Genomic DNA, 12485 nt, shown 5'->3' on the forward strand with positions numbered 1-12485 from the left:
CTTTTGAGAAAGTCCTCTTTACTGCCAATTTCCACATGGAGAGGCACGTTGTCGATAATAATGTGAAGCACGTATCGCAGCCTTTGTCAGCCACGTTGTCTTACTCCTGACTCGTCCCCTTTTCAACCTCACAGTAGCCTTAAAAAGGGCACATCATCACGCCCTTGCAGACATGACGGTGCTGGGGATGAGGCAGGGGGACAGCTGGCCCAGGTGACACTCAGGGTTGCAGCCGCGTTTTGACCCCGAGGTGTCTTTTTTCCATGGTGGTATGTCCTGGACAGTCATTTGTAACTCTTGTAAAACACATCTGAGATATGATTTCGCTCATTCCCAACTCTATTACTGAGCAGCGTAACCTTGACCAGAGCACGTGGGACAGTTCTGTCCCTGTCCTGTGACCTTGAAGCGCACACTCGACTTTTCTGGACTCTGCTTTCTCTTCCAGTGATGAGGGGGTGGGACTGAGAAATTGAAACTCTCGTAAATAAGACAAATCTAATCCCCATTAAGACTCAGAAAGGAGCCAGTCGTTTGGATCTGACATTCTCTATCTACCACACCATTAATTTTTAATTGTTCAAAATTACACCTTTTCAAGGCATCATCTCTCTTCCCCCTCACTTTTTGGTGACAACATGGTCAGGAACTTATGTTTTAAATGTTGTCATTCCCACTAGTATTGAACTGCCACAAAGCTAAAGGAGTTTTTTAATTTTCGTTTTCTTTACACAACTGCTGTATGCCCATGTAGGAAATCAGTGTTCATATACACACACACACACACATACACATATATGTATCTATCTCATAAAAAACTTAAAACGCTGAAAATACCAGAATTCAGTGATAACTGCCTTTAATATGTTGGCTCAAAATTTTTTGCAACTGTTTTCCTTGCACATACAATTTTAAATTAAGATCGATTATACTGTAATTTTGTTCTTTACTCCTTTTTATTTTATGCATATACATATCTTTCTATATCAATAAATATATTTTTATAACATCATTTTCCATAGCATATAGTATTCCATTTTACAGCTACACTAAATATATCTAACTAATCCTCTATTATAATTTCATCAGTTGGCTTTTTTTTTTCTGCTTCATAGAAGGAGTTTTAATGACCGATCTTTTACCTAAAACTTTTTACGTTGTTAATTATCCCCTTAACATAAATTCATAGGGCAACAGGTAGCTCAAAGGATATGTACACTTGAAGGCTTTTGAGAGAACAATGCTTTCAAAATTCTCCTCCAGTCTGACGTCTTGTCCTGGGACTGCACATGCTCCGGGACTCGAGATAGCTCAGCATCCGTGTTGGAATGGTCTGTCATTGCATGTGCAACTTTCACGTCAACTGCACGTACTTTTAGGAAAAAGTAATCTAATAGCATGAGATTTTATTTCAACATGTATTCCAAATCCCAAGAACTCAGTTCCAAACCTTACACTTTTGTTCTTTTGTTCACTGAACTGCTGTGTGTAAGGCACGAAGCAAGCCAACGCCAGACACAGCTGATATGTGAATAACGGAGTAGCCCGCACTTGTGACAGGTTCAGCTTTTGGTAATGGAATGCACACTTACATTGAGTGCAGTGATGGTATGAAGAGCACGATAACAAATTTGCCTTAAAACAATAATCTCAGGAGGCACCTGGGTGGCTCAGTTCATTGAGCTTCTGACTTCAGCTCGGGTCGTGATCTCACAGTTCGTGGCTTTGAGCCCCATGTTGGGTTCTGTGCTGACAGCTCAGAGCCTGGAGCCCATTTCAGATTCTGTGTGTGTGTCTCTCTCTGCCCCTCACCTGTGCTCTGTCTCTCTCTGCCTCAAAAAATTTAAAACATTTTTTAAAAATTAAAAAAAATAATCTCAGGGCACCCAGGTGGCTCAGTTGGTTAAGTGACTGACTCCTGGTTTGGCTCAGGTCATGATCTCACGGTGCACGAGATCAAGTCCTGCGTTGGGCTCTCTGTGCTGACAGTATGGTGTCTGCTTGGGATCCTCTCTCTTCCTCTCTCTCTGCCTCTCCCCGACTTGCACGCTCTCTCAAAATAAATTAACTTAAAAATTATATATATATATATATATATATATAAATCTCAAAATATATACATGTATTCTCATTATTAGCCATTTAACACAGTGACCGTGATTATTCTTAGTGTCTGAATCTGAATATTTCAAGATCCACAACCATTAGGGAAAAGCTGTATCACGTTCATTCTACTACACAGTTGAGGGTCCTATACCAACACTCTGCCCCCACCCTGCCAGCCCCTGAAAAGGAACTTTTCTATTGCCTTCTTGACCGTTACTGGGAACAGAAAGCCTCCCACTCAGCAAGGCAGTCCATCCCATTGTTGGGTTGTGTCGAGGGTTGGAGTGTTATTCATAATATTCTTAAAGTGAAATTACCATTTTATGTTACGTACCTATTGTTCTTAACTTTAGCTTCCGGAAACGTATAGAATAAGTTCAACTCAATCCGATTCAAGGGATATATTGTAAGAGTCTGCTATGGTCAGGAACCATTCTAGCTGCTGAGGACTAATTTCTATTTCATATGACAGTATTTCAAATATTTGATGGTAGTTATTGTTTCCTAAGTATGCAAGTTACATAACTCACCGTTTCTAAGGGAATGGGACTGTTTGTTACCTAGTCACCCTGCTAAGTTTCTATAAAGCCATGAATTTTGGCCTCAATTTTGACCACATAGGCTAGTTGAGGACCATGAAGACAGAGACACCCCCCCACCTTCATGCAGATTACTAAAGATCTCATTAAAAAGGAAACAAAAGTCATCTGCCCCAAACTCTTAGTGATAGTGACAGGAAAAGACTTGCCATGGTGTGTGAGTCTAGTATACAAGGAAAACCTGCCATGGAAGGAGGACAGCCTAGGTGTCTGCCCCACATGGGCCACGTTAGGCAAGCCACTTAGCTTTCCTCAGACTCACTCTCTTCATCTATAAAATGAAGGACACAGCAACCTCTGCAGAGGCTGTAACCCCAAAATCACAGGTCAGAATCCCATGCTGGGGGCCTGAGCTTTGGATGATACAGCTCTAATGCCTGAGGGTGTGGGCTTGTTTTCTGGAAGAGAATCGGCACACATAGCAGACATTTCTGCGCTGTGACCGTGGCCCGTGAGGCTGACACCCATCAGTTGACTTAATCCTCAAGACGACTATTCAAGGCAGGAAACATCACCCCCATTTCAAAGAGGACAAAGCTGAGGCAGAGGTCGGAACCTGAGTTGAAGTCTGGGCTGAAGGGACCCACGTCTGCACTGCCAGCTTCTGTGATGTGTGCCAAACCGTAAATTCCAAATCCCTTTTCCACCATCTGGTTGTCTTGGAGATACATACCTCCTAACACCCACTGTACCGATATGAAAAATATACAAACAACATAAAAAAAAAAAAACACATCAGTCCATAAACGTGTGAGCTACCCAATCCAGATAGTAAATGACGTTTAACCCGTGTTTGTGTGGTTGATTCACTAAAATGACCAAAGCTGATTTCACATGAGCAAAGAATATTACATGCTTGAAATTCTCCCTCTGTGAAGAAAACCTTCTTAGAAAATGTCATGCTTCTATTTTAGTCCACAAATGTGTTTGGTTGTCCATGAACATTGTCTTACTTTTTATTCTCAAGTTTCCTGGCTCGTTATATTTATTATTTCCTCATTTTCTCCTTTTCTGAAACTTATGTGTACTAACTCCTATATTTATTTATCTTATATTCATATAACTTTACCACATCAAAGCTTTTGTCTCATTTACCTGTGGCCGCGTCCCTGACTTTACACCGCACACCTGTGTCTGCCTCTCTGGCGAGAAGATCACTCAAGTGCGACCGCTGATAGTGCTGTCATGTCCTCTGATTAGGAGTGAGAGGAAATGTCATTGTCCAGTGTCCAGCATCCGGTGTTTGACGATTTGGGGATGGAAATAGAAACCCTCGTTAGCACAGACTGGTAGAGGGAACCGGAGGGAAGGCTTCCACTCAGTTGGAGGCGAACGGGCCAGCCAGCATGCAGGGGAAGCAGCTGGTAGGAGGAGAGCTGGCCGCCCCACAGGGCCACTGGGAGCCTGCTCAGGAGTCTGATTTTCTTCCTTCCTTCTTCCCCTCTTCCCCTCCCCCTGCTGCTGCTTCCAGCCACAGAATCCGGGCAACATAGCACCTGGGTAGTCAAGAGGACAGCGTTTCCTCCACACCGTAGGCTGTAGTCCCACACAGGGGAAGTCCTGAAATACAGCACAAGCCAACCCTGCCAACCCTTATACCACCTCAAGTCCTGGAACACAGAGAATTCTGTCATCTGTGCCTGGGCCAGAAGCCCATAGGCTCCCCCCAGTGTCACGACTGTCAGGGCACTAAATGCTAGTGTGTGACCAGAGAGGCCTGGAAACAGAGACCCACCCGGGGGTTTCCACTTGTACCATAAGGGTCATTTGTAAGTGGCTGGTGTGAAAAGTGATCACGAGGTGGCCCAGAACTGCCTCCTCTGGTCACACCAAAGTCCCAGTGATGCAGAGGCTACAATGGGGGGACAGGATGCAGAGACGGCCTCGGGGGGCTTGCACCCTGACGGAGCTGGGCAAGGGGGAGTCATGAGGGACCAGACCAGGCCGAGTGCTTGTGTGATGAGATTAGGATAAGAACAGGAGGGGTGTCCTCTGGCGTGGGCAAGGTCCCAGGCGGTGTGTGTCCTCCGTCCATAGGACCTGGCCCTCTGGGCCACGGTGACACTGTGTCCTTACAATTCCTCCACCATCTTTATGTTTACTTTTACGTGAATAAAAGTATTAAAATACAGCAAGAAAAAAGTATATTTCACCTGACTAAGTTTGGGACCTCATACATTTGATTAGAATTTAAAGCATCAACTATTTATACCATCTAGAATATCAACTACCCAGTATTAAGGAATTAGTGCTAATTTTTTACATATGCAAATAGTCTCATGACTCTGTTCAAAGAGTTTTTGTATTTTAGAATTGCATTCTGAAACATTCCTAGGTAAAACTATATCCTTTCTGGTATTTCCTTCAAAATAATGTAGAAATAAATAGTCATTGGATGGCAATACAGTTGAAATGACATTGGCCAAGTGACATTGTTGTGACTGATTGGCAGGGGGATTATCATGCTCTTCTTTCTACTTTTATAGTTTTAAAGTTTTCCCGTAGTAAAATATTTTAATGAATGCCAAGTTGTAGAACACAGTAATCAGAGGTATCCTCTCTATCAGACCTGCAGGGAACACATCCAACTTGTGTTCCCTGGGAGTAAATTTCCTCTCTGTGCCTCAGTTTTCTCACCTGGAAAATATGGGTAACAATAGTCCAGACCTCACAGAATTGTGGAGATCGTGAGCACTGTTACATGTGAACCGCACGGGTCCCTCCTGATAAGCAGAGCACCCACATACGTTTGTGGTCACCGATGCGTATACAGGTGGAACTCTTGTGTTCCTTCTCCACTCGGAAGTTTGCATATTGGCAATTGCTGTGACAAAAAGCCCTTTATTCTGTATGTAAAAATATTTTGGAATGAATAGTTATCTTTATTTTAAAATCAAAGACAATTGATTTCATAATTAGTAACTTTTCTGTGGCTTGTAACTATGAATAGATTTCTGAAGGTATTTAAATAATTGATACAAAAATGGGCTGTTAAACTTGCTAGGAATATATTCTGATTTTTTTTTCAAAGAAGGACCTGATTAGACTGTTTAGCCACAACACTGACTAGGGCTTGAACATTTTTTACCTGCTTTTTTCTTTCTGCACTGCTCCATTTCCCACATTATTTAAGCCCTAACTCTGAGATGTTCTCAGAAAGGAACCAGTATTAGGATTTGGAAAGCTGTATTTTTGAAAGAACCCACACTCACCTCCGCAAAGTGGAGGTCATCATGACACGAAAGTGCATGTAACAAGGGGTGTGTATTGTTCTCTCCATTCGTGCTGTCTCCCCTCAGCGTGTGGTCTGTGTTTCCTTTCAGTCCAACGTGGGGTCAACTGTGAGGGTCTCCCATCATTTCAATTGTTTCACCAGTTGAACAAAAAATGGTTTCCACAAGGCTCATGTTCGAGCAATGTCTTTGTACAAATCACTGTGCCTCGAGAGAAGGGATGAGAAAATGAGCAAAGATGTCTATTCCGGAAATTTAGTCAGGATCTAGAGGTGACATGAGTACCTAGAGGTGAGACAAGGATCTAGGGGTGAGACGGGGATTTAGAGGTGAGACGAAGGTCTACAGGTGAGACAGGGATCTAGCAGGTGAAACGAGAATCTAGAGGTGAGATGAGGATCTAGAGGTGAGACAAGGATTGAGAGGTGAGACGGGGATTGAGAGGTGAGACAGGGATCTAGAGGTGAGACGAGGATCTAGAGGTGACATGAGGACCTAGAGATGAGACAGGGATCTAGCCAGTGAGATGAGGATCTAGAGGTGAGACAGGAATCTAGCCACTGAGACAAGGATCTAGAGGTGAGACAAAGATCTAGACGTGAGACGAGGACGTAGAGGTGAGACAGGGATCTGGCAGGTGAGATGAGGATCTAGAAGTGAGACAAAGATCTAGAGTAGGACAGGGATCTAGAGGTGAGACAAGGACCTAGTGGAGAGACAGGGATCCAGAGGTGAGACAAGGATGTAGAGGTGAGACAGGGATCTAGCAGGTGAAATGAGAATCTAGAGGTGAGATGAGGATCTAGAGGTGAGACAGGGATCTAGAGGTGAGACAAGGATTGAGAGGTGAGACAGGGATCTAGAGGTGAGACAGGGATCTAGCGGTGAGACAAGGACCTAGAGGTGAGACAAGGACCTAGAGGTGAGACAGGGATCTAGAGGTGAGACGAGGATCTAGAGGTGACATGAGGACCTAGAGATGAGACAGGGATCTAGCCACTGAGACAAGGATCTAGAGGTGAGACAAAGATCTAGACGTGAGACGAGGACGTAGAGGTGAGACAGGGATCTGGCAGGTGAGATGAGGATCTAGAAGTGAGACAAAGATCTAGAGTAGGACAGGGATCTAGAGGTGAGACAAGGACCTAGTGGAGAGACAGGGATCCAGAGGTGAGACAAGGATGTAGAGGTGAGACAGGGATCTAGCAGGTGAAATGAGAATCTAGAGGTGAGATGAGGATCTAGAGGTGAGACAGGGATCTAGAGGTGAGACAAGGATTGAGAGGTGAGACAGGGATCTAGAGGTGAGACAGGGATCTAGCGGTGAGACAAGGACCTAGAGGTGAGACAAGGACCTAGAGGTGAGACAGGGATCTAGAGGTGAGACGAGGATCTAGAGGTGACATGAGGACCTAGAGATGAGACAGGGATCTAGCCACTGAGACAAGGATCTAGAGGTGAGACAAAGATCTAGACGTGAGACGAGGACGTAGAGGTGAGACAGGGATCTGGCAGGTGAGATGAGGATCTAGAAGTGAGACAAAGATCTAGAGTAGGACAGGGATCTAGAGGTGAGACAAGGACCTAGTGGTGAGACAGGGATCTAGAGGTGAGACAAGGATGTAGAGGTGAGACAGGGATCTAGCAGGTGAAATGAGAATCTAGAGGTGAGATGAGGATCTAGAGGTGAGACAGGGATCTAGCGGTGAGACAAGGACCTAGAGGTGAGACAGGGATCTAGAGGTGAGATAGGGATCTAGAGGTGAGACGAGGATCTAGAGGTGACATGAGGACCTAGAGATGAGACAGGGATCTAGCCAGTGAGATGAGGATCTAGAGGTGAGACAGGAATCTAGCCACTGAGACAAGGATCTAGAGGTGAGACAAAGATCTAGACGTGAGACGAGGACGTAGAGGTGAGACAGGGATCTGGCAGGTGAGATGAGGATCTAGAAGTGAGACAAAGATCTAGAGTAGGACAGGGATCTAGAGGTGAGACAAGGATGTAGAGGTGAGACAGGGATCTAGCAGGTGAAATGAGAATCTAGAGGTGAGATGAGGATCTAGAGGTGAGACAAGGATTGAGAGGTGAGACAGGGATCTAGAGGTGAGACAGGGATCTAGCGGTGAGACAAGGACCTAGAGGTGAGACAAGAGTCGAGAGGTGATATGAGGACCTAGAGGTGAGTCGAAGGCCTAGAGGTGAGACAGGGATCTAGAGGTGAGACAGGGATCTAGAGTTGAGACAAGGACCTAGCAGGTGAGTCGGGAAAACAGAAGCAGTGATGCTCAGTACACAGACTGGGGCTCGCAACCTGGAGGGAGAACACTCATTTCCAAGCACAGAGCTGGGAGCGTTTCTTGGAAGGTATGGATCAAATAGACGGTGACATAATGGAGGAAAGAAGCATTCACAAAGAGACAAGACAAGGGGAGAATGAGAGATGCTAATAGCACCCCATAGCGAGGAGATTCCGTGAACTGCCCGTCTGAAGCAAGTGAATGCTGCTGTGAACTTTTGCCTTCCCAAACTTCTCTGTGGCTCGGTGGCACACAGTGAGAGGAAGACCCCGGCGCTAGAAGCATCTAGAACGGGCGGAGATCCAGGTGACCACGGGGAGTGGAAAGTCGCAGCAGAAAGACCACTGGCGTCTCCTCTGTGTTCCCTGGCGTCTTCTGATCGCCCGGCCATAGAGTCGTGATATCATCCTCCAAGATTTTCAAAAGAACTTTTTACATCAACTAAAACAGTTGTAAAATTCAAAAATCTGCCAGATCAATAGTGTAATAAGTTAGATAATTCTGATGAGAGGAATAGAGACCCCTCAGTCAGCACCAATAATCTCTATCTTAACTCAACTAGGCTGGCGCAGGCTTAGTCAGTCCTCAGGTACCTGTTCATGGTGGATGTGACTAGCGGCTGAGAGGCAGCCTCCCGGTGTCCGCGGGGTCTGGGCTCTGTCCCCTGGGAAGGCACTGTGAGGGTATGGCAGACTCTGTGCCCTGCTTTAACATCACATTCTATGTGGCTTACTGGAACAACGCTCAATCTTTTCTAACTTCAATCGTAGACAGACCTTGATGAACAGGAAGCCTGAAATATTTTCTGGCCTCAGCACATTGACCCCGGGCACCTACATCGTGTTGGACGCTGCCGTATATGGAACCCCAAACCCAGGTCTCTGGGAGCTCCTACTCCCCCAACAAGCCCCCAGATGAGTAAAACACAACTGGAGATAAGCCAGAGCAGGGACGCAAGGTGCCTCGTGGAGGGAAGAATGGCACTAAAGAGCAAGCAGGGGTGTTCCGACTCCTGACTAAGGAGCAGGGGGAGCGCAGCGGGATGTTGTGGAGGGCAGGCCCGTTGAGTGTGGGAGGCACGGGCAGAACAGTAGGCTGACACGGGGGGAGGAAGGACATTACCCCGCGACAGACTGTTTGGAACTTATCTTACAGGCAACGGAGAAGGGCAGTGCGTGCGGGAGTAGAGCGCACCCACGGTGCGCTTGAACTACAGGGCAGAGTGGCTGGGTCACACTGACAAGGTGGACAAGACCCCCCAGAGCAGCACCTGTGTTTCTGTGACGCCAGCTCGATGCAGCACGGAGCACAGTGGTCAGTGGCTGAGCCCACGCCCGGGGCTCTGTGGCTTCGTTGTTCTCATCCAAATAGTGGACCGGTGTCCCTGTGGGCGAATTGGGTACTGATTCCTGGAGCACCACACAGAGGGGAAATCAGCACCCTAGGAGCAGATGCAGCCCACAGGGCAGAGTCACAGGCTGCACAACAGACCCGAGAGAAATCAATTATGTTCACTGCAGGTGCAACCAACACTTTTAGATGCGAGTACTGAACAATACGGCCCAGCACAGCTCAGCTTCACATCTCTGCTGTATAATGCTCACACACACACACGCACATACACACACACACGTGCACACACATATACAAGAACACACACATGTACACATAAACACCCATATACTTAGACGTGTGCACATACATATCCACACGTGCATGCCCACATACGCACACACGTGTGAGCAAAAATGTGTGTTTATGTGTCATGCATACATGGGTGTGCGTGCACACATGCACAAGTGTGTGTGCATACACATGTGCGCATACATACCCATCACACACACACACACACACACACACACACACACACCCTTTGATTTCCTTTGCAAAGGTGGTTCCCCAGCAGAAGCCCAGTCACCCTTCAAGGTGCAGCTCAAAGGTACACGTGTGGCTCTGTCCCCCCTCCAGAGCACCCCAGACACCGTTTCCCTCACGCCAGCAAACCCCTGCCTGCTGCTCCCCTGCAGCGCCCTCTTCCAGCTCCCGCCTGCACTGACGGTGCTCTTGCATGATGATCAGCAGTGTTTGCTTGGCCCCGCACCACGCAGAGCAGGGTCACGCTGTCCACACGCTGTGAGAACCACCCCAGACCCAGCCTGGGGCTCTGGCTACAGTCTGCCCACAGACGTGCTCTGTGGGGCACTCACACGTAAGGCTGTGTCTGTCCTTCCTCTGAATTGTACGTGGTGGCTTTGGGATGCCATGTGACAATGAATGCAGGAGACTTTCTACATACGCACCGTGGTGCTGCTGAAGACGTTGCTTCCTGTGAGTTTACGGTCAGCGGTCACATGTAGTGTTTACTTTAAAGTGTGCTTTAATCACACCAGACCTTTACAGCCTCAGAAATCGCTTTATGGAAAAGCCCAAATCTCCTAGAACACGAACACTCACAATTTGGGGTTGCTGAAAATAGAAGTTAAGAGTTTTCACATTTTAAGAGTGATTAAGAATGTCCCTTTCCCTGACTCTCCTAAAAATTTCTGGAAGAAAATATAATTTATGTTATAAATAAATTACATTTGAGCACTTTGAATACATGAATCCTTTCCTCCTCACTCCCTTCCTCCCTCCTTCCTTCCCTTTTCCTTTGTATGTAGGATACGTATATCTTTCTTGTATGCTCATTTCATAATTATTTGGTTAGTGTTCTGAGAGGTCTGGAGATCATATTTTGTATTTTAACGAGAGAGGCACAAGGTCTAACATTCCAGAACGAACACAGATACTAATTTTCACGCGCAGTAATATTCCTCTGGGTTCATGCAAAGCGCGTGTACATAACGCCCTCGCCTCCTGACACTCACAGAGTGATAATAGCCCCTGTTTTCTGGAATTTTTTCTTCTTATAACCCAATCTCTCCATAATGATCGTTCAAACGTGCAGCAAACCAGACTCAGTGGCTCACTGCCCGACTGCGCTGCTCACCGGCCGGGGGGTGCGTGTGCCCTGAGCCTGACTGCCTCCCTGCGGAAGCTTCCGGGCTGATGTGCCAGGAAAATGCCTGATTCCTAGAAGGATTACTTTCTGGGGAGATGGAAACCTTTGCAGATTAAAAATTTAGTCTTTCTGACAAGACAGATTCAAAAATCTCCAAAAAAAAAAAAAAAAAATCACCCCCAACCCTATAGGAGTATAATGGGTTTAGAAAAGTCCCCTTTCTGCTCTGTGTGCACACCATCCACTCTGTCCCCGAACATTGTATTTGTCGGTAATCATCCTTATGTGTCTTTGGAGCCTGACCTAAAACTCACCTCCTTAGTCTGCTCCTTTCTCTTCGAGTTGAGTTTTTCCCCCGAGCGACTGAACGTTATTAACCACTTTCCGGGAGGGAGCCATGCAGCAGGGGGGCGGGAAGGCCAGGACGGGCGCTGTGGGAGGAGGACAGGGGAAGACAGAAGGTGATGGCCGGTCAGGGGTGCAGGAGACCCAGGCCCTGGCGAAGGCCCAGCCAGCGGCAGGAGGAACAGGTCTGATGTAGGGCCGTGGAAGTATGTGGCCGAGGAAGGGAAGAGCACGCATGGGCAGAAGTGTGCCAGGCGGACAGTGAGCATCTCCTGATGGGGAACAGCAGCCCCGAGGCCAAGACACCTGAGAAGGGGCTGCGAGCTGGTGGGGCCCAATGCACGAGGCCCCCAGGAGCCGGGCTTGATTTACCTAAAGGTGGAGATCAAAGGTGTCCCAGCAGCCGTGGTACGTGAGGACCCCACCCTGTCAGGTGGCCCACGTGGGCACAGAGCCTCACTCAGGTCAGGCAGGAGAGGGAGAGGCGGTGAGGACAAGGGCTGTGCTGGAGGAGCCCCGGGTCAGGAGGGAGTGGGGGGCGGTGCTGGGGCAGGGCAGGGGCTCCTGGCTGCCCGTGGTCCAGGCAGGCACGAGGGTCGGGAGGGCAGGCAGGGCCTGGTCAGGGCCCTGCACGATTCCATGAAAATTGTGTTCACCCTCAGAAAGTCCTTGGATTTCAGGGTCTCCCTTTGAAAGCAGCTGCTGTGCACCTACCTACTTACTACAAAACCCTACCGTTATGTCCCCCAAATTAAGATATTGAAACCTTTACCCCCACACGTGAGTGTATCTGGAGGTGCAGCCTTTAGGAGGTCAGTGAGGTTAAATGAGGTCAAAGGGAGGTGTAACCCCATAAGGCTGGGGTCTTTGCAGGAGGAAGATGCAACAGTGCCTGGGTCT

General features: G+C 47.4%; 1 protein-coding gene across 22 annotated transcripts in view; it reads left to right on the forward strand.

Moving 5' to 3' along the window:
- Positions 1-12485, forward strand: part of MYT1L (myelin transcription factor 1 like) — a 429846-nt gene that overhangs the window by 44991 nt on the left and 372370 nt on the right. The window lies entirely within an intron of this gene.

This window comes from Leopardus geoffroyi, chromosome A3 (assembly GCF_018350155.1).
Source record: "Leopardus geoffroyi isolate Oge1 chromosome A3, O.geoffroyi_Oge1_pat1.0, whole genome shotgun sequence".
NCBI classification, from domain to species: Eukaryota; Metazoa; Chordata; class Mammalia; order Carnivora; family Felidae; genus Leopardus; species Leopardus geoffroyi.